This window comes from Macaca nemestrina, chromosome 4, assembly GCF_043159975.1.
Source record: "Macaca nemestrina isolate mMacNem1 chromosome 4, mMacNem.hap1, whole genome shotgun sequence".
Lineage (NCBI taxonomy): Eukaryota > Metazoa > Chordata > Mammalia > Primates > Cercopithecidae > Macaca > Macaca nemestrina.
Window position 1 is genome coordinate 131,427,681 of NC_092128.1, and position 20,866 is coordinate 131,448,546.

At 49.9% G+C, this 20,866-nt stretch overlaps 2 long non-coding RNA genes across 3 annotated transcripts in view; one reads left to right on the forward strand and one right to left on the reverse strand.

Moving 5' to 3' along the window:
* LOC139362923 (uncharacterized) overlaps nt 1-671 on the reverse strand; it is a 35,237-nt gene extending 34,566 nt beyond the window's left edge. The window contains exon 1 of the long non-coding RNA XR_011622550.1: nt 429-671. This is a non-coding gene — a long non-coding RNA (uncharacterized lncRNA). The remainder of the gene's footprint in view (nt 1-428) is intronic.
* The window catches only part of LOC139362921 (uncharacterized), a 55,310-nt gene extending 34,691 nt beyond the window's left edge, over nt 1-20,619 (forward strand). For both annotated transcript variants that reach the window (XR_011622545.1, XR_011622546.1), the window contains 4 exons: nt 667-1,086; nt 3,871-3,955; nt 6,651-6,827; nt 20,019-20,619. This is a non-coding gene — a long non-coding RNA (uncharacterized lncRNA). The remainder of the gene's footprint in view (nt 1-666; nt 1,087-3,870; nt 3,956-6,650; nt 6,828-20,018) is intronic.
* Nucleotides 20,620-20,866: the final 247 nt, after the last annotated feature.

Genomic DNA, 20,866 nt, shown 5'->3' on the forward strand with positions numbered 1-20,866 from the left:
GGCCTCCCAAAGTGCTGGGATTACAGGCTTGAGCCACCGAGCCTGGCCAAGCACTTTCTTGTTATTAAACAGCCTAACCCAGGCGGGGCACAGTCCCTCACGCCTGTAATCCTGACGACTCTGATGGCCAAGGTGAGAAGACCGCTTGAACCCAGGAGCTCGAAACTGACCTGGGCAACACAGCGAGACCCCCATCTCTACAAAAATTACAAAAATTAGGCCACGTGAGCACCGCCCCCGGCCAATTTTTGTATCTTTTGTAGAGACGAGGTTTCTTCATGTTGCCCAGCCTGGTCTAGAACTCCTGAGCCCAAGCCATCCATCCTCCCGCCTCGGCCTCCCAAAGTACTGGGATGGCAGTTTTATTTGGCAGTCCCTCCCTGTTGCACACTTAGGTTTTTTTTTTTACGTTTTTAGACAGGGTTTACCTCAGTCTCGCAGGCTGGAATGCTGTGGTGGGACCATAGCTCATTGGAGCCTTGAACCTTGGGGTTCAAGTAGCTGGGGGGCTGAGGTAGGACTACTGAGACAGGGTCGCGCCATGTTGCTAGACTGCTCGTGGCCTGAAGGGATCCTCCCGCCTTGGTCGCGCCTGGACATATTTTTGTGTTTTTGACCGACATAAACACTGCGCTGGGTCAGAGTTTGTCAACTACCCTTCTCCAGCCAGCAACACACAGGACCTGGAGGGGAGGTCGCGGCTACCAGGCTCCACTCTCAGGAGAAAACTGCTCAGCTACTGACACTCCCACCTCCGTGACGCCCCGGAACACCCCAGCCTGTGACGTCGCCCCAAGGCCCATCCTTGTGACGTCACCGAAGGCGCGCGCTTGTGACGTACAACCGGCAGCTGAGCTGGCCTTTTTGTGTCTGCAAGCTTCGGCCCGGCTGCCGCCGCCCATAAGCTACCGGGAGGAGCTTTACGACTTCCCCGCCTGCAGGGCCGGGCGTAGCAAGGACCAGACGCGTCACGAGCAGGCGCTGCGCCCCAACCGGCCGGCTCCTGGCGGGCCCGTTGCGGAGAAGCTCCTCAATGGCCAGCGGCAGCTGCAGCCTCCGCCGTGCACTCGCCTCACCTGATCCCGGGTACGTGCATCCCACAACACCTCCCCCAGCCAGGGCCCGAGGACCCCCGGGAGCGTCCCCCGCCACCTGGCGCGGCTCATCCTGGGCAGGGTAGGCCCCCTCTGAGGTTGCCCCGCATTAGGGAGCTGCATCGCCGAGTTCGACCTCTCAGGGGCCGTTGTAATCGCATTAAGCCTTTGAAACTTTGTAGCGGTGTAAAAGGGGCTAGAAAACGAAGAAAACATCTTTTTAAAAATATAAGCGATCGGTCGGGCGCGGTGGCCCACGCCTGTAATCCCAGCACTTTGGGAAGTCGAGGCGGGTGGATCACGAGGTCAGGAGTTCAAGACCAGCCTGGCCAGCATGATGAAACCCCGTCTCTACTAAAAGTACAAAAATTAGCCGGGCGTGGTGGCGGGCGCCTGTAATCGCAGTTACTCCGGAGGCTGAGGCAGAGAATTGTTTGAACCCGGGAGGCGGAGGTTGAAGTGTGCCGAGATGGCACCACTGCACTCCAGCCTGGGCGACAGACCGAGACTTTGTCTAAACGTGTGTGTGTGTGTGTGTGTCTGTGTGTCTGTGTGTGTCTGTGTGTCTGTGTGTGTGTGATCGAGCCCGGCAGGTTGAGATTACACTGAGCCGAGATTATATAAAAGATCAAGCACGGGAGGTTGAGGTTACACTCAGATGAGATTGCCCCGTTGCACTCCAGCCTGTGTGACAGAGGGATACTCTGTCTCTAAAACCTTACATGCAAGTGAGAGCTTTTCTTCCAGCGCTCATGCTCAGACTGAAGGAAGTAATGGGGCCGGGCCCAGTGGCTCACGCCCATAATCCCATACTTTGGGAGGCCGTGGCGGTGGATCGCTTGAGCTCAGGGGTTCCAGACTAGCTTGGGCAACATGGTGAAACCCTGTCCCTACAAAAATACACAAAATTAGCTGGGCATGGTGGCACGCGCTTGTAGTCCCTGCTGCTTGTAGGGCTGAGGTGGGAGGATCGCTTGAGTCCAGGAGGTGGAGGCTGCACCTCCTGGGCTCAGGCAATCCTTTTCAGCCTCCCAAAGTGCGGGGATTACACTGTATTTTAATGCTTTTTTTGAAAATGGAAACTTTTACAGGCAATTCACTTCCTTCAAGCTAATGATAAGGAAATGATGCTATTCTGTTTTGTTTTCTGTTTGTGTCTGTGTATGTGTGTGTTTTCTTTTTTGAGACAGGGTCTTGCTCTGTTGCACAGGCCAGGTGCAGTGGCTCATGCATGCCTCTAATCCCAGCTACACAGAAGGCTGAGGCAGGAGAATCGCTTGAACCCAGGAGGCAGAGGTTGTAGTGAGCCGAGATCGCACCACAACACTAATGCCAACATGCCCAGCTAACTTTAGCATTGTTTAGTAGAGACTGTGTTTCACCATGTTGGCAAGGCTGGTCTTGGACTCCTGACCTCAGGTTATCCACCTGCCTTGGCCTCCCAAAGTGCTAGGATTACAGGCATGAGGCACTGTGCCTGGCTAATTTTTGTATTTTTAGTAGAGGCGGGGTTTCACCATGTTAGCCAGACTGGCGTTGAACTCCTGGCCTTAAGTGATCCACCTGCCTCAGCCTCCCAAAGTGCTGGGACTACAGGTGTGTGCCACCATGCCCGGGCCCCCTTTATTCCTTACAATCATGCAGTTCTAACTCAGCATTCAGAGGTAGATTTTTCACTTGCAGCAGAGGCAGTAGAGGTTTTGGAAATGCTCCTTGAGGCAGACACTACACCCCGATTTCATGGAGTGCTTTGGGCTGAGCCAAGTCTGCAGTAGGCAGAAGGCTCTGAGAAGTCGTCCCAGCCTGGACAAAGAACAGTTCAGAGCTCTGGGGCACAGGGGTGTGCTCAGCAGGACTGGGTGGACAGGACCTTTGTTGCGAAGGTGAAGAGCACAGGCTTCCAGGAGCAGGTGCCTGACAGACAGGCTTCTTTGGGAGGTGGCCAGAGGAGATGTCTGTTTGCTGGGGCAGGAATTGGAGGGAGCCGCCCAGCCTGGAGAGGTTCAGCCAGGCTGTCACAAGGCTTTGAAACTTCCCATCTGAGAGTCTGCACTCCCTGTTTGCTTGATGCATTAATAAATATCCCACCCAAATCTGCACCCATCCACTCCTGTGTTCAAGAGCTGTTTCAGGGAGTCAACCTCATTTTTGGCAGTGTCCAGCCCACTGACCTCAGCTCTGTGTGCCTCGAAGGGTGGCTCTCCTCTGGGGGGATAGGATTCGGAGGCGGGGGGAGAAAGAGTGATGTTAGAGAGCTCGGTCTAGGACTAGAGGATCATGTGCCCTTATGTAAAATACATCTCAAGTTAGGGAAGAAAGCAGTGGCTTTATGCTTTGTGTGTGTGTGTGTGTGTGTGTGTGTGTGTGTGTGTGTGTGTGTTTTCTTTTGTTTGTTTTGAGACAGGGCTCTATGGACCCGGCTCTATGGATCAGGCTGGACTGCAGTGTGATCCTGGCTCACAGCAACCTTCACCTCCTGGGTTCAAGCAATTCTTATGCCTCAGCCTCCCAAGTAGCTGGTGTTAAACAGATATGTGCCACCATGCCTGGCTAATTTTTGTATTTGTAGTAGAGACAGGGTTTTGCCATGTTGGCCAGGCTGATCTTGAACTCCCAACCTCAAGTGATCTACCCGCCTTGGCCTCCCGAACTGCTGAGATTAAAGGTGTGAGCCATCGTGCCTGGCCCCGTGTTGTGTTCTGATGGGGGAGGATGGGAGGGTGTTCGAGCCCTTCCTGGACTGACGGAACCTGTGTCTTCTGCCTTCTGTGGACAGGATGGTGATTGCTCACGCCAAAGCCTTGGACCCCTCCCGGCCTGTGACCTTTGTGACCAACTCCAACTATGCAGCGGACAAAGGGGTGAGCCTGGGGGTCCCTACCCCATTTTTCCCCACCTTTGCCTGGGCTTGTCCTGAAGTCTGCTCATGGGAACAGCTGGAAAGGACCATGAGCTGCCAGCCAGGGATTTTTTATTTTGTTTTTTTACTTGAAAAGATAGAGACAAGGTCTTGCCATGTTGCCCAGACTGGTCTCGAACTCCTGGGCTCAAGCGATCCTCCTGCCTCAACCTCCCAAAGGGCTGGGGTTACAGGTGTCGGCCACCACACTCAGCTGCAGCCAGTCTTTTTTCATAGATGGTCTTTGGGTTAATGAGAATTCTCTCCCTGCTTACTCGCCAGGCAGGTGGCTTTCTGAATTCAGGGAGGCTGGGCATAGGGAGATGGGATTTGTTTGCTCAGTTTGGACTCAGTGTTTTTTGCACTTTGATTTAATAGAGTCATAGAATGTCAAAGGTTTAAGGGGGCTTAGAGTTCATCTGGCCCACACCTGGATGTTCAGAATCTCTAGGGGAATTTTTTTCGAAATGGCAGATCTCTGCATTCTGAGATCCTGATTCAGTAACTCCAAAGTTGGAGCCTGCATTTTTCTTTTTCTTCTGTAGAGGCAAGGTCTTACTCTGTTGCCCTGGCTGGAGTGCAGTGGTGCAATCACAGCTCACTGTAGCCTTGAATTACTGGGCCCAAGAGATCCTCCTGCCTCATCCTCCCGCCTCATCCTCCCGAGTAACTGGGACTTCAGGTGTGCTGGGCTAATTTTAGATCTTTTTGCAGAGATGGGATTGCACTATATTGCCCAGGCTGGTCTCAAATTCTTGAGCTCAAGTGATCCTCCAGCCTTGGCCTCCCAAAGTGGTGGGATTACAGACACAAGCTGCCATGCCTGGCTGACATTAGCATTCTTTTTTTTTTTTTTTTTCTTGGAGATGGAGTCTTGCTCTGTTGCCCAGGCTGTAGTGCAATGGTGCAATCTTGGCTTACTGCAACTTCCTCTGCCCGAGTTCAAGCAATTCTCCTGCCTCGGCCTCCAGTGTAGCTGGGATTACAGGCACATGATACCACGCCTGCCTAATTTTTATATTTTTTAGTAGAGACAGGATTTTGCCATGTTGGCCAGGCTTGTCTCGAACTCCTGACCTCAGGTGATCCACCCACCTTGGCCTTCTAAAGTGCTGGGATTACAGGCATGAGCCACCGCACCCAGCCAGCATTCTTACTAGAAAGTAGTGTGTTCAGGACGCATTAGAAACTAGCCAGTTGGACACAGAAGCATCTGCTGCTCAGCCCTGAGCACCAGTTTGCTGAAGCTGATGGTGGTCCTACTTGGTCATCTCTGCCCTGCTCCTAGGTGGGACTCTTTCAGGCCCTCTGCAGCCCAGAGTGCCGCCTTATGAAAGCTGCCTCAAGATTCTCTGTGATGGGCCGGGCGCAGTGGCTCAAGCCTGTAATCCCAGCACTTTGGGAGGCTGAGATGGGCAGATCACCAAGTCAGGAGATCGAGACCATCCTGGATAACACGATGAAACCCCATCTCTACTAAAAAATACAAAAAACTAACCGGGCAAGGCAGCGGGCGCCTGTAGTCCCAGCTACTCAGGAGGCTGAGGCAGGAGAATGGCGTAAACCCAGGAGGCGGAGCTTGCAGTGAGCTGAGATCCGGCCACTGCACTCCAGCCTGGGTGACAGAGCCAAGAGTCTGTCTCAAAAAAAAGAAAAAAAGATTCTCTGTGATGGCCGGGCATAGTGGCTTACACCTGCAATCCCAACATTTTGGGAGGCCAAGGCGGGTGGATCACTTGAGGTCAGGAGTTAGAGACCAGACCAGCCAACTGGTGAAACCTTGTTTCTACAAAAAATACAAAAAATTAGCTGGATGTGGTGGCACGCACCTGTAATCCCAGCTACCTGGGAGGCTGAGGCATGAGCAGCACTTGATCGTGGGAGGCAGAGGTTGCAGTGAGCCGAGATGATGACACTACATTCTAGCCTGGGCAACAGAGTGAGACTCTGTATCCAAAACAAAACAGAAAAAGATTTTCTGTGAGAATGACTGCATCGGCCCCTCAGGTGGGAGCGCTTCTGCAGGGCAAGGTAAGTCCAGGGCAAGTCCCAGTGATGGGACTGCTGCCTGGAGAGGAGTCAGCTCCAGTGGCGGGGGCCCTCGGCTTTGGCTGAGGACTGCGCGTTGGCAGCTGCTCTGCCTCTCACAGTCCTTTTCAGCTGCGCACGTCAGTGCAGAGTCACAGGCCTGCCTCCTTTGAGCTACTTTGTGACCGTTTCCTGCCTGTGGGGCAGGGTAATTTCAGGATCTAAATTGGCGAACTTGGATGTTCTCAGTCCCGAGAGGCAGCTCTTCCTCTTCTAGTTTTTTTGTTTGTTTTGTAGAAATGGGGTCATGCGATGTTGCCCAGGCTGGTCTCAAACTTCCGTGCTGAAGCGATCCTCCCACCTTGGCCTCCCAGTGTGCTGGGATTACAGGCATGAGCTACTGTGCCCTGTTAATTGTCTTACTACTATACTTTTAGAGCTGAGGTCTTGATGTGTTGCTCAGGCTGGTCTCGAACTCCTGGCCTCAAGCCATCCTCCTGCCTCAGCCTCCCTGAGTGCCTCGATTACATCCTCTTCTTACCTTCCTGCCAGAAGAGCCCCCAAAGCATGTGAGTTCTGAATCATGCAGTCTTCTGGGTGCTGAACGGGCTCTCCTGCTCTGGTCCTAGGCTCCGTATGTGGATGTGATCTGTGTGAACAGCTGCTACTCTTGATATCATGACTACAGGCACCTGGAGTTGATTCAGCTGCAGCTGGCCACCCAGTTTGAGAAGTGGTGAAAGATGTTTCAGAAACCCATTATTCAGAGCAAGTACAGAGCGGAAATGATTGCAGGGTTTCATTAGGTAAGTGCTATTGAACTTTCTGCTTATGTGTTATCTCGGGACAGAGATGTCACTCGCCTCCCCCGGCCTGCCCTGCGCCCACTGCACTGTTCCCCTCACTTCAGCTTTGGGCTCACCTCCCTCTGTCCCGTCCATATTCCCTTCCTGCCAGCAGCCAGGCCTCTGTCCCACTCACTTGGTCCTCAGAGGTGGCCTCCTTACCAGCCTTGTTTCCAGACAGCCTCCTATCACCCATGCCCAAGTGGTCTTTCTAAAAAATCCAAATTTGTATTTGTTTGCTTTTGAGACCGGGTCTCTCTCTGTCACCCAGGCTGGAGTGTGGTGGTGTGATCACTGCTACTGCAACCTAAACTTCCTGGGCCCAAGCGATGCTGCCACCTCAGCCTCCTGAGTAGTGGGGATCATAGGCACATGCCAACATGCCTGGCTAATTTTTTTACTTTCATAGAGATGGGGTCTTGCTGTGTTGCCCAAGCTGATCTTGATTCCTGGGCTCAAGTGTTCCTCCTGTCTCACCCTCACAAAGCACTGGGATTACAGGTGTGAGCCACTGTGCCCGGCCACAGATTAAAATTTGGGAGTCCTGTGATTGGCTCCCCCAGGCCCACAGGACAAAGCCGTAATCCCTGGTCAGGACACTCAGTGTCCTCTGCTCTCTCCTGGATTTTCATCCTCTTCTCTCCTCACTCCCAGCCACTGATCTGTTTCCACTGCCCTCGTTGCTCTCCTGCTCTTGCTTAAGCTGCTTCTTCTGCCTGGAATGCCCATGTTGGCACCATAATTGAAGGGGTGGCCTGCCCCTCCACACCTGTGGGCGTTTCTTATTAGGTGGAATGAGAGACTTGAGAAAAGAAATGAGACACAGAGACAAAGTATAGAGAAAGAAAAAGTGGGCCCAGGGGACCGGCGCTCAGCATACAGAGGACCCACGCTGGCACCGGTCTCTGAGTTCCCTTAGTATTTATTGATAATTATCTTTACCATCTTAGAAAAAGGGAAGTGGCAGGATAATAGGATCATCATAGGGAGAAGGTCAACAGTAAGACATATGAATAAAGATCTCTGACATAAGTTTAAGGAAAAGTGCTGTGCCTTGATAGGCATATGCAAACATCTCCATAAACCTTTTTAGTGGATAAAGAGCAGCATTGGCTAGCAAGTCCCACCTTTCGCCCTAAGGCGGTTTTCTCCTTTCTCAGTAAACAGAACATACAATCGGGTTTTACACCAAGATGTTCCATTGCCCAGGGTCGGGCAGGAGACAGATGCTTTTCTCTATCTCAACTGCCAAGAGGCCTTCTTTCCTCTTATACTAGTCCTCCTCAGCACAGACCCTTCACGGGTGTCAGGCTGGGGGACGATTAGGTCTTTCCCTTCCCATGAGGCCATATTTCAGACTATCACATGGGGAGAAACCTTGGACAATACCTAGCTTTCCTAGGCAGAGGTTCCTGCGAACTTTGGCAGTGTACGTGTCCCTGGGTACTTGAGATTAAGAGAATGGTGATGACTTTTAACCAGCAAGCTGCCTTCAGGCACTTGTTTAACAAAGCACACCCTGCACAGCCCAAAATCCTTTAAACCTTGAGTCACCACAGCACGCGTCTCTTGCAAGGACAAGGTTGGCGGTAGGGTCACTGATTAACAGCATCTCAAATACAGAACAAAATGGAGTCTCTTATGTCTACTTCTTTCTACATAGACACGGTAACAGTCTGATCTCTCTTTCTTTTCCACACAATAATCACCAACTAAAATATCCTTTTCTTTTTGTTTATGTTTTTGGAGATAGGTTCTTACTATGTTGCCCAGGCTGGTCTCGAATTCCTGGACTCAATTGATCTTCCTGCCTTGGCCTCCCAAAGTGCTGAGGTTAGAGGTGTGATCCACTGTGCTAGCCTTTTTTTTTGGTTTTTGACAGGATCTTATTCTGTTGTCCAGGCTGGAGTGCAGTGGTGTCATCATAGCTCACTGCGGCCTTAAACCCCTGGGCTGAAGTGATTCCCCCACCTCAGCCTCCTGAGTAGCTGGGACAACAGACATGAACCACCATGGGCAGCCTATTTTTAAAATTTTGGGGGCCAGGCGCCATGATTCACACCTGTAGTCCTAGCACTTTGGGAGGCTGAGGTGGGCAGATCACGATGTCAGGAGTTCGAGACTGGCCTGGCTAACATGGTGAAAGCCTGTCTCTACTAAAGATACAAAAAATTAGCCGGACAGAGGTTGCAGTTAGCCGAAATTGCACGATTGCACTCCAGCCTGGGTGACAGGGCGAGACTCCGTCTCAAAAAAAATTTTTTTTTTTTTTGTAGAGATGGAGTCTCGCTCTCAAGCTGATCTTGAGCTCCTGGCCTTAGTGATTCTCACCTCGGACTCTCAAAGTACTGGGAATACGAGCGTGAGTCACACGATGCATGACTGAAAAGATTTCTGTTCACTGGCCGAGTCTCCCCACAGCTGTCCCGCTGTGGGGAGGTTTACCCCGCCTGCTCCAGGCTGAGGGAGGCTTCCCCGTGCTCTGCCCCTGTTGCAGCCCGAACCTGGCTCTCCCAGTGTTCTCGCCAGGCACTGTCATTATTTCTTTGCCTCTATTTGACTGGACTGTGGGCTCAGGAGAGAGAAAGAGTTCTATTTATTGTTGCTTCCCAGGTACTCTGCGATGTCTGACACAGCACGTGCTAAATAATAGTAGCTGGGAGTGCACCACTACACCTGGCTAATTTTTGTATTTTTAGTAGAGACGGGGTTTCACCATGTTGGCCAGGCTAGTCTCAAATTCCTGACCTCAAGTGATCCACCCACCTTGGCCTCCCAAAGTGCTGGGATTACAGGTGTGAGCCACTGCACCCAGCCTACAAGTTTATTTTAGATTTCATGGGAAGAATCAACTTAAGTACTACTTAAGAGAAGTGGAATTCTGGTTCCACTTCTCCCATTATCTTGCTGTGCGAATTTGGAAAGTTAACAATGTCTCTGGGTACTGGGTTTCTTAAAGTAGGCAACATTTACCATCCTGCATTCACAGCATCATTATTAGGAACGAATAAAATATTATGTGTACAACAACAACAAATATTTCAGTCCCCAATACTGAATGGAGAAGGCCATAGTTGTGTTTATGGTGGTTTTTATGTATTTGTGGTCAGGATATAGCTTTGGGCTGAATGTATTTTTAGGTTCTTGCATTTGTAGGGAAAGCAGTATAGACATAGGAAGATTTGGGCTCAGACTGGGTGTGGTGCCTCATGCCTGTGATCCCAGCACTTTGGGAGGCCTAGGTGAGAGGATTTCTTGAGGCCAGGAGTTTGAGATCAACCTGGGCAACATAACAAGACCCCATCTCTACATACACACACAGGAAAACAAAATAAGCCAGGCATAGTGTGCACACCTGTCGTCTTAGCTACTTGAAAGGCTGAGGCAGGAGAATTGCTTGAGCTCAGGAGCTGGAGGCTGCAGTAAGCTATATTTGCACAATTGTATTCCAGCTTGGGTGAGAGAGCAAGACCCTGACTTGCTTTCTCAATATAGGGTGACCCCATCTCTACAAAAAGTAATTTTTTTAAATGAGCTGGACATGGCGAGGCATGCCTGTAGTCCCAGTTACTCAGGAGGCTGAGGTAAGAGGATCACTTGAACCCAGGAGGTCAAGGCTGCAGTGATCTCTGATCATGCCACTGCATTCCAGCCTGGGTGACAGAGGGAGATGCTGCCTGAAAAGAAAAAAAGATCTGGGGTTGGTGTTCCAGGTAAATACAGATTTGCCAGTGAGTAGGGGGACAGTTGGATATCACTGAAGGGGAACACTTTACGGAAGACTTTGATCACCACTTCAATGTTTACCTAGAATGATCCTCCACCCCTACCATTAGAACAGTGAACCAGGTTGGGAAGGATAGGGATGCCCACTCCCCACCCCCCAGTTTGAGTAGTTTCTTTATACACATGCACAAAGCAGTGTTCAAAGATTCAGGCAGAGACTCATTCCTTCTGTCACTCAGGCTGGAGTGCAGTGACGCGATCTCAGCTCACTGCAACCTCCACTCCCCTCAGGGTTCAAGCAGTTCTCCTGCCTCAGCCTCCTGAGTAGTAGGAATTACAGGTGTGCACCACCATGCCCAGCTAATTTTTAGTAGAGACGGTTTTGCCGTGTTCAGGCTGGTCTGTGAATCACTCTCTCTGTCTCTGGCTTGGCCTCCTTATCTCCAGGAAGCATCCATGCCAACTCCAGCCTCCTGCCTTAGAACCACACTCTGTCCCCTCGATTCTGCAAGGCCACCTGGCTTTGCTGTGCTCCCTGTCCATTGGGATTAGCCATGGCACCTCTCAGAAGGTGGTGAGTTGGGGCACTCCTACAGCTCACATAATTTGCTGGTCTTCTTTCAGGGATCAATGTCCTGTGTTGTCTATTGTTCAGTATCTGAAAACCCTTGATTCTTCCGTTTATCTGATGTTCTAGGCATTTAAGGTTGGAGTGGAACTCTGATCCCTGTTTTACTTTCATGGCTAGAAATGGAAATCTTTTTTTGGCGGGGGGCAGAGTCTTGCTCTGTTGCCCAGGCTGGAGTTCAGTGGCGTGATCTCGGCTCACTGCAACCTCCACCTCCTGGGTTCAAGCGATTCACCTATCTCAGCCTCCTGAGTAGCGAGACTACAGGCGTGTGCCATCATGCCTGGCTAATTTTTTGTATTTTTAGTAGAGATGGGGTTTCACCGTGTTAGCCATGATGGTCTCGATCTCCTGAACTCATGATCTGCCTGCCTCATCCTTCCAATGTGCCGGGATTACAGGTGTTAGCCGCCACCGCGCTTGGCCCTTATTTTTAATACGTGATTTAGGATTGCCTTTTCCACATAGATTTCTCCAACTATTCCAGTTTTTATTCTCATTTTTTCTCTCTCTCTCTCTCTCTCTCTCTCTCTATTTGGAGGACATAGAGTAGCTGGGACTACAGGTGCCCGCCACCATGCCCAGCTAATTTTTTTGTATTTTTAGTAGAGATGGGGTTTCACCATGTTAGCCGGGATGGTCTTGATCTCCTTGATCTCCTGGCCTCATGATCCGCCTGCCTTGGCCTCCCAAAGTGCTGGAATTACAGATATGAGCCACTGTGCCTGGCCCATTCTAGAACAAATTTTTAATTATACAACAGCTCAGATCTTGCATGATTATTTTATTTTATTGAGTTGGGGTCTTGCTCTTTACCCAGGCTGGAGTGCAGTGGTGTGATCATGGCTTACTGCAGCCTCAACTTCCCAGACTCAAGCCATCCTCCCCTCTCAGCCTCCTGCATAACTGGGACTACAGATGCAAGCCACCACACCCGGACTGGCTAATTTTTTTTTTTTTTTTTTTTTTTTGGTAGAGATGGGTTCTCACTATGTTGCTCAGGCTGGTCTCTAACTCCTGGGCTCAAATGATCCTCCTGCCTTGGCCTCCCAAAGTGCTGAGATTATAGGTATGAGCCACTGCACCTAGCTTTGGGTGGTTATGTTAATAAGTGATTCAACTGAACACAACAGCTGAGTTCCAAAATTCTGATGATGAATCCCTAAATATAACCCAAATTAATCCCATGGGACCCAGTTCCAATGAGGCATCACCTTCAAAGAAATATACTCGTTAAATAAAAACCAAATGTTACCTGATGAATGAATGCTTATGGCTCTCAATTAAGATTACACGTTAGGCTGGGTGCTCACGCCTGTAATCCCAGCACTTTGGGAGGCCGAGCCAGATAGATCACCTGAGGTCAGAAGTTCGAGACCAGCCTGGCCAACATGGTGAAACCCTGTCTCTACTAAAAATACCAAAAATTAGCTGGGTGTAGTGGTGGGCGCCTGTAATCCCAGCTACTCAGGAGGCTGAGACAGGAGAATCCCTTGAAAGTGGGAGGCGGAGGTTGCAGTGAGCCAAGATCACGCCATTACACTCCAGCCTGGGCAATAAGAGCAAAACTCCATCTCAAAAGAAAAAAAAAAAAGATTACATGTTAGTGCTTCTTGTAGATCTTTCTCTATCCTTTGACACTTTGAATTCCTCATCTTGACAGCTGCCCAGATTCCTCACTTCACCCCCTTCCTCCCACATCCACCAAGAATTCTGCCCTAACCCAGGCCCCAGGCATGCTCAGTGTTTCATTCCCTCTCCCAGGGAGCTGAGCTACCAAAGACTGTGCCTCCAACTCACAGATGAAAAGAGGAGACCAGGCCAGGCATAGTGGCTCACACCTGTAATCCCAGATCTTTAGGAAGTCATGGTGGGAGGATGGCTTGAGGCCAGGAGTTCAAGACCAGCCTGGGCAACATTAGGGGGAGACCTTGTCTCTAAAAAAAAAAAAATTTAAATTAGCCAGGCATGGTAGCATGTTCCTGTGGTTCCAGCTATTCAGGAGGCTGAGGCGGGAGGATCTCTTGAGCCCTAGAGGTCGAGGCTGCAGTGAGCTGTGATTGCACCACTGCACTCCAGCATGGGGGACAGACCAAGACCCTGTCAAAAAAAAGAAGAAAGAAAGAGACATATAAAGAGAAAATAAGAGACTTCCTAAGCCTGAACTGGATTTTATTTTTAGGTTTTGTTTTTCTTTTCCTTTTTTTTTTGAGACGGAGTCTAGCTCTGTTGCCTAGGCTGGAGTGCAATGGTGCCATCTCAGCTCACTGCAGCCTCTACCTTCCAGGTTCAAGCAATTCTCCTGTCTCAGCCTCCCGAGCAGCTGGGATTATAGGAGTGTGCTACCACGCTTGGCTGATATTCTATTTTTAGTAGAGACAGGGTTTTACTATGTTAGCCAGGCTGGTCTCAAACTCCGGATTTCAGGTGATCCACCTGCCTCAGCCTCCCAAAATGCTGGAATTACAGATGTGAGCCACCACACCTGGCCTAACCTGGATTTTAGAAGACATTTGTTCCTGTATTCTCGGACACCCTTCCACCTGGTTGGTAATGGTAATGTGTGCTTGCACAGTGATGTGAGAATCAAAGTGAGAAGACAGATCATCTCATTTTAATGTGAGCTTTACATGTCCCTGAATGGTCCATAAAGCAAATGCCACTCACTCCCGCCATTACAGAGGGAAAACATTGTAGCTTCACAACAGGGACTTGCCTGAAGTCCCACGGCAGAGAGATGGCAGAGCCAGACTCTAGCACGCGTCTTCTGTTGAGAAGTCACGTGTAAAACCCTGCCCCAGAAAGATCCTCATTTCGTCCAGCCACGACGCAGCCACCTTTATTCTACTCCATGGACATTCTGGGTATTTTTTTTAGTATAAATCTGAAAGTTTCAACCAGGGGGGTGCTCCTGATGATCTCTCAACTAATGAGAACCAGACACCCAGTACTCCCCCTGCCCACCGATTCCCTGAGCCCTCTGCATCCTGGGGGTAATTAGTGTGAATTCCAGTTTCTAGCCAATTCTGTTTTCCAGTTTTTTTTTTTTTTTTTTTTTGAGGTGAAGTTTTCATTTGCCCAGGCTGGAGTGCAGTGGCACTATCTCGGCTCAGTGCAACCTCTGCCTCCCGGGTTCAAGTGATTCTCCTGCCTCAACCTCCTGACTAGCTGGGATTACAGGTGCACGCCACCACATCTGGCTAATTTTTGTGTTTTTAGTAGAGACGGGGTTTCACCATGTTGGCCAGGCTGATCTCAAACTCCTGACCTTGTGATCCGCCCGCCTCAGCCTCCCAAAGTGCTGGGATTACAGGTGTGAGCCACTGTTCCCAGCGTGTTTTCCAAATTTCTGAGCAATCCAGGCACCCACAATTTGGAATGAAGGGCAGATAGCCTGTGTGCCTGCCTGGCTTGATCATAAACTGCAGCCCTCAGACTGCAGAAGAAGAAACTTGTAGATTTTCTGGGTCATTCTCCACCATTTAACACAAAAAGAGATGCAGGCCAGTCATGGTGACTTATGCCTGCAACACTAGCACTTTGGGAGGCTGAGGTGAGAGGACTGCTGGAGACCAAGAGTTCGAGACCAACCTGGCCAACACAACGAGACTGCATATCTTAAAAAAAAAAAAAAGAGAGAGAGATGCAGCAAAGGGTGCCCTTTTCTACACAGGGGCCTCTGTTGCTCAGGCTGGAGTGTACTGGCATGATAATGATCACAGTTCACTGCAGCCTCAAACTGCTGGGCTCAGGAGATCCTCCTTCCTTGGCCTCCTGAGTAGCTGAGACTACAGGTGCACACCACCACCTAGCTAATTTTTTTTTTTCTTTTTACAAGACAGGGTCTCAGTATATTTCCCAAGCTGGTGTTAAACTCCTGGCCTCAAGCAATCCTCCTATCTCAGCCTCCCAAAGTACTGGAATTATAGGCATGAGCCACTGTGGTATAGTTATCTTTTTTTTTTTTTTTTTTTTTTGAGATGGAGTCTCTCTTGTCTCCAGGGCTGGAGTGCAATGACCCAGTCTCAGCTCACTGCAACCTCCGCCTGCCAGGTTCAAGTGATTCTCCTGCCTCAGCCTCCTGAGTAGCTGGGATTACAGGCACCTGCCACCAAGCCTGGCTAATTTTTTGTCTTTACAGAGACGGGTTTCACCATGTTGGCCAGACTGGTCTTGAACTCCCGACCTCAGGTGATTCAACCGCCTCAGGCTCCCAAAGTGCTGGGATTACAGGCGTGAGCCACTGTGCCTGGTCCCTGGTACATTTTTCGGCAACACTTTTCTGCCTTTGCAAGGGGCTGAATGCACAGCTTCTCGCTGAAAAGCCAAGATGTAAAGGCAGTATGACAAGTGGAAATCCAATCTCCACAACTCACTGGGTAATCAGAGGTAAGTTCTGGGTCTTGCTGAGTTGTTTCTCTGCCCCTAAATTGGGGGCCAGGAGAACTCCCTTGCTCAAGGCCCTACTTTGGGCTGCTGTGAGAATCCCATGTGGCCACACAGGTGAAGGGCCATCAATGTGGCCTCTGGTTTTCCTCAGGAATTCTCCTCGTGGCAGATTCCACAGCTTCCACGGCCGCGTGTGGTGGCTTATGCCTATAATCCCAGCACTTCTGGAGGCCAAAGCAGGTGGGTCACCTGAGGTTAGCAGTATGAGCCTGGCCAACATGGCGAAATCTCATCTCTACTAAAAATGCAAAAAATTAGCTGGGCATGGTGGCAGATGCCTGTAATCCCAGCTACTCAGGAGGCTGAGGCAGGAGAATCACTTGAACCTGAGAGGTGGAGTTTGCAGTGAGCCAAGATCATGCCACTGCCCTCCAGCCTGGGCAATAAGAGTGAAACTGTCTCCAAAAAAATAAATAAAATTTTTAAAAAACCCACAAAAATTAGCCAGTCATGGTCACACGCCTGTAGTCTCAGCTGCTCGGAAGTCTGAGGCAGGAGAATCGCCTGAACCTCGGAGGTGGAGGTTGCAGTGAGCTGAGATCGTGCCACTGCCCTCCAGCCTGTGCGACCGAGAGAGGCTCCGTCTGATTGTTTAAAAAAAAAAAAAAAAAGATTCCGCAGTCTCTAGATATCAATTTGTTGTGCTCCTGACAGCCCTGGAAGCCCTCCTAGGTGCATTTAGGGCCTACCCCCCACCCCTCAACTGAGCCAGCACCCACAGGCCATGGGACCAGCTGCCATTGCTCCTACCAGCAGCTCAGGCCAAAGCCAGCAGAGACAAGCTCTTTACAACCCTCACTCCCTCCTCTGTGGGGACAGACAGGGCCTGTGAAAGACTCCAATCACTCCAGCTTCCAGTGATCCTACAAGCCTTTCTGCTATACCCAATCTCTAAAGGAGAGCTGAGAAATACAACATACGCATTTTCTCATCCCCAGTGCCCCTACCCTGGGATGGGGTGCTAAGGGGCAGCCAGGCCCCTCAGATGTCCAGCTGGGATCAAACTGGCAGAGCCCATCAACAGATGAGTGGATAAAGAAAAATGTAGTGTGTATATATTATGGAATACTACTCAGCCTAAAAAAAAAAAAAAAAAAAAAAAAAAAAATGAGGCCAGGTGTGGTGGCTCACACCTGTAATCCCAGCACTTTGGGAGGCTAAGGCAGGTGGATCACTTGAGGCCAGGAGTTTGAGACCAGCCTGATGAACATGGTGAAACCCCATCTCTACTAAAATTACAAAAATTAGCCAGGCGTGGTGGCACATGCCTGTAGTCCCAGCTACTAGGGAGGCTGAGGTGGGAGGATCACTTGAACCCAGGAGACAGAGGTTGTAGTGAGCCAAGATCATGCCACTGCATTCTAGCCTGGGTGACAGAACAAGATTTCATCTATAAATGAATGCATGAATGAATGAATGAAATAGAGGCAGGGTGAGGTGGTTCATGTCTGAAGTCCCAGCACTTTGGGAGGCCAAGACAGGAGGATTGCTTGAGGCCAGGAATTCAACACCAGCCTGGGCAACATAATGAGACCCCCATCTCTACGAAAAATTTAAAAATTAGCCGGGTGTGGTGTTGCACACCTGTAGTCTTGGGACTACTTGGGAGGCTGAGGTGGGAGGATTGTTGAACCTGGGAGGCCAAGGCTGCAGTGAATCATGTACTGCTGCACTCCAGCCTGGGTGACAGAGAAAGATCCTGTCTCCAAAACAGAAAGTATGATGTCTTTTGCAGCAACTTGGATGAAACTGGAGGCCATTGTCCTTAGTGAAGTAACTCAGGAACAGAAAACCAAATGCTGCACATTCTCACCAATAAGTGGGGGTTAAGCTATGGGTACGCAGAGACATACAGAGTGGGGACATTGGAGATTCAGAAGGAGGATGATGTTAGGTGGTGACGGATGAAAAACTACTTATTGGATACAAAGTACGCTACTCAGGTGACAGATGCTGTAAAATCCTAGACTTCACCACGATAGAATTCTTCCATGTCTCCAAAAACCACTTGTACCCTTCAAGCTATTGAAATGGAAAAACTTAAAAATAAATTTTTGCGGCTGGGCACGGTATCTCACGCCTGTAATCCCAGCACTTTGGGAGGCCGAGGCGGTCAGATCACGAGGTCAGGAGATCGAGACTATCCTGGCTAACACGGTGAAACACTCTACTAAAAATACAAAAAATTAGCCAGGTTTGGCAGGTGCCTATAGTCCCAGTTACTTGGGAGGCTGAGGCAGGAGAATGGTGTGAACCTGGGAGGCGGAGCTTGCAGTGAGCCGAGATAGTGCCACTGCACTCCAGCCTGGGGGACAGAGCGAGACTCCATTTCAAAAAATAAAAATAAATAAGTAAATTTTTGCCAGGGCACAGTGGCTCATGCCTGTAATCCTAACACTTTGGGAGACTGAGGCAGGTGGATCACCTGGGGTCAGGAGTTCGAGATCAGCCTGGCCAACATGGCGAAACCCTGTCTCTGCTAAAAACTTAGCTGGGCACGGTGGCATGCGCCTGCAATTTCAGCTACTGTAGGGGCTGAGGCAGGAGAATTGCTGGGAGATGGAGGTTGCAGTGAGCCAAGATTGTGCTAGTGCACTCCAGTCTGGGTAACAGAGGGAGACTCCATCTCAAAAATAAATAAATAAAAAAATTTTTAGGCCGGGCGCGGTGGCTCAAGCCTGTAATCCCAGCACTTTGGGAGGCTGAGACGGGCGGATCACGAGGTCAGGAGATCGAGACCATCCTGGCTGACACGGTGAAACCCCGTCTCTACTAAAAAATACCAAAAACTAGCCGGGCGAGGTGGCGGGCGCCTGTAGTCCCAGCTACTCGGGAGGCTGAGGCAGGAGAATGGCGTGAACCCGGGAGGCGGAGCTTGCAGTGAGCTGAGATCCGGCCACTGCACTCCAGCCTGGGTGGCAGAGCGAGACTCCGTCTCAAAAAAAAAAAAAAAAAAAAAAAAAAATTTTTTGAGACAGTCTTGCTCAGTTTCCCAAGTTGAAGGGCAGCGGTGCTATCAACCTCCTGGGCTCAAGTGATCCTCTCACCTCAGCTTCCTGAATACCTTGGACTACAGGCTCGTGCCATCACACCTGGCTAATTTTTGTAATTTTTGCAGGGATGGGGTCTTACTATGTTGCCTAAGCTGGTCTTGAACTCCAGGCTCAAGTGACCCTCCTGCCTTGGCCTCCCAGCTAACTGGGATTACAGGCACGTACCACCATACCTGGCTAATTTTTTATTTGTTGTAGAGGTGGGCTGTCACTATATTGCCCAGGCTAGTCTCAAACTCCTGGCCTCAAGCAGTCCTCCTACCTTGGTCTCCCAAAATGCTGGGATTACAGGTGTGAGCCACCGCATCTGGCCAAAAATTTTTTTAAAAAAGAAAAACTAGTGGCCGGGAATGGTGGCTCACACCTGTAATCCCAGCACTTTGGGAGACCGAGGCAGGTGGATCTCCTGAGGTCAGGAGTTCGAGACCAGCCTGGCCAACATGGTAACCCCCGTCTCTACTAAAAATACAAAACTTAGCCAAGTGTGGTAGCTCTTGCCTGTAATCCCAGCTACTCAGGAGGCTGAGGCAGGAGAATCGCTTGAATTTGGGGACAGTGGTTTCAGTGAGCCGAGATCGTGCCACTGCTCTTTAGCCTGGGTGTCAGAGTAAGACTCTGTCCCATAAATAAATAGAAAAAATAAATTGGCAGAGCCACACAGAGTGTAAGAAACTAATCAGATCTGTTCAGCTGGAAAAACAGTTTTGCACAACTGTGTCTATTTTCCCCCCATGGAGTTTCACACCTTGATGCAAACGGGGAGATTGTGGGAAAGTGGAATTAATGTTAATTTGCATTTCTGACCTTGGAGGGGTAGGTGAAATGCGCCTTCTTTTCTATGGCATAGATAAGACAGTGGCACTCTGAGAGGCTCAAAAGGAAGCTTCCTCCCCCAAAAGCCATCCCCAGCATAACCGCAAAACAAAAATGGCGCATCTCAGAAGGACCTTGGTGGTGTCGTTGGAAGGTTGATCAACAAGAATGACACCTGCAAGCTGTAATTGCACTTGCATTCCCTGACATACGATAGGTGCCCCATAAACATCTGATGGGATGAATTAATAAGCGAATGAGCTCTTTACTCAATGGTCCAACCCCAAACCAGCATCCCTCAACCAGTCCTTCCATAACCATCTAGGTGAGGGGGGGTTGTTGATGGAAAAAGGTAAGAACAAAATTTTCAAACTCCCCTGTTAGCGTCACAATAATTCATGCTCATCTGCATCTAATAAAATATGGAAGCAATTTTACAGGAACATTTTGTGCTTTAGCGATTCATTTAACTCTTTCCTCCAGGGGGCAAGTCGTATATCCTCATCCAGATATGTGGGAAGTTCCGTGAATACATCTGCAAATATCTTATGATGAGATGCTCTTCTCCCCCGCTGGGCGCCTGACTGTAGTGAAGGAAAGCTTGAAAGTGAACACCAACCGGGCTTACGCTGACCTCCTCTCCTACCCATGGTTTCGTGCCCCTGTGTCTGTCCCACTGCCAAAGTAACCTGAAATTACTAGAGGAGGTGAGCGCTGAAGTCAATGTCCTCAGACCCAAGGACATTGTCCTCTAGAGCCAAGTTCACCCCTTTACTTGGCAGGGCCTCCAAGAGATGAGCTGCTGTCCACCCCATCAGCCCTCACCACCAGACCACCAGGAAGGACAGACGCTCAGGTGCCAGAGCTGCTGCCACCGTCCCCCAAGACACCACAAACAGTCCCTTCACTGTTTCCAACTGTGTCCGCCTCTGCGCGCTGCCCCCAAACTCCTTGCAGATTTGAAAACTGAGGAATAAAAATGAGCAACGCTTGCCCTGAGCCGCCTTATTGCTCCATTCACATCCTGATTTTCTGGGTCACCAATTTTCCAGTTTTTTTTTAAATTAAACTTTTCATTTTCAGATGATTGTGGATTCACATGTGGTTGTAAGAAGTACTACAGAGAGCTCTTGAACTGTCTTCCCTGGTTCCCCTGCAGTGGTAGCATCTTGCAAAACTATAGTACAATATTGGGTTATCTTTTTGTGGTTGTTTTGTTTTGTTTTGCTATGAGATGGAGTCTTGCCCTGTCTGGAGGCTGGGGTGCAGTGGCATGATCTCAGCTCACTGCAACCTCCACCTCCCAGGTTCAAGCAATTCTCCTGCGTCAT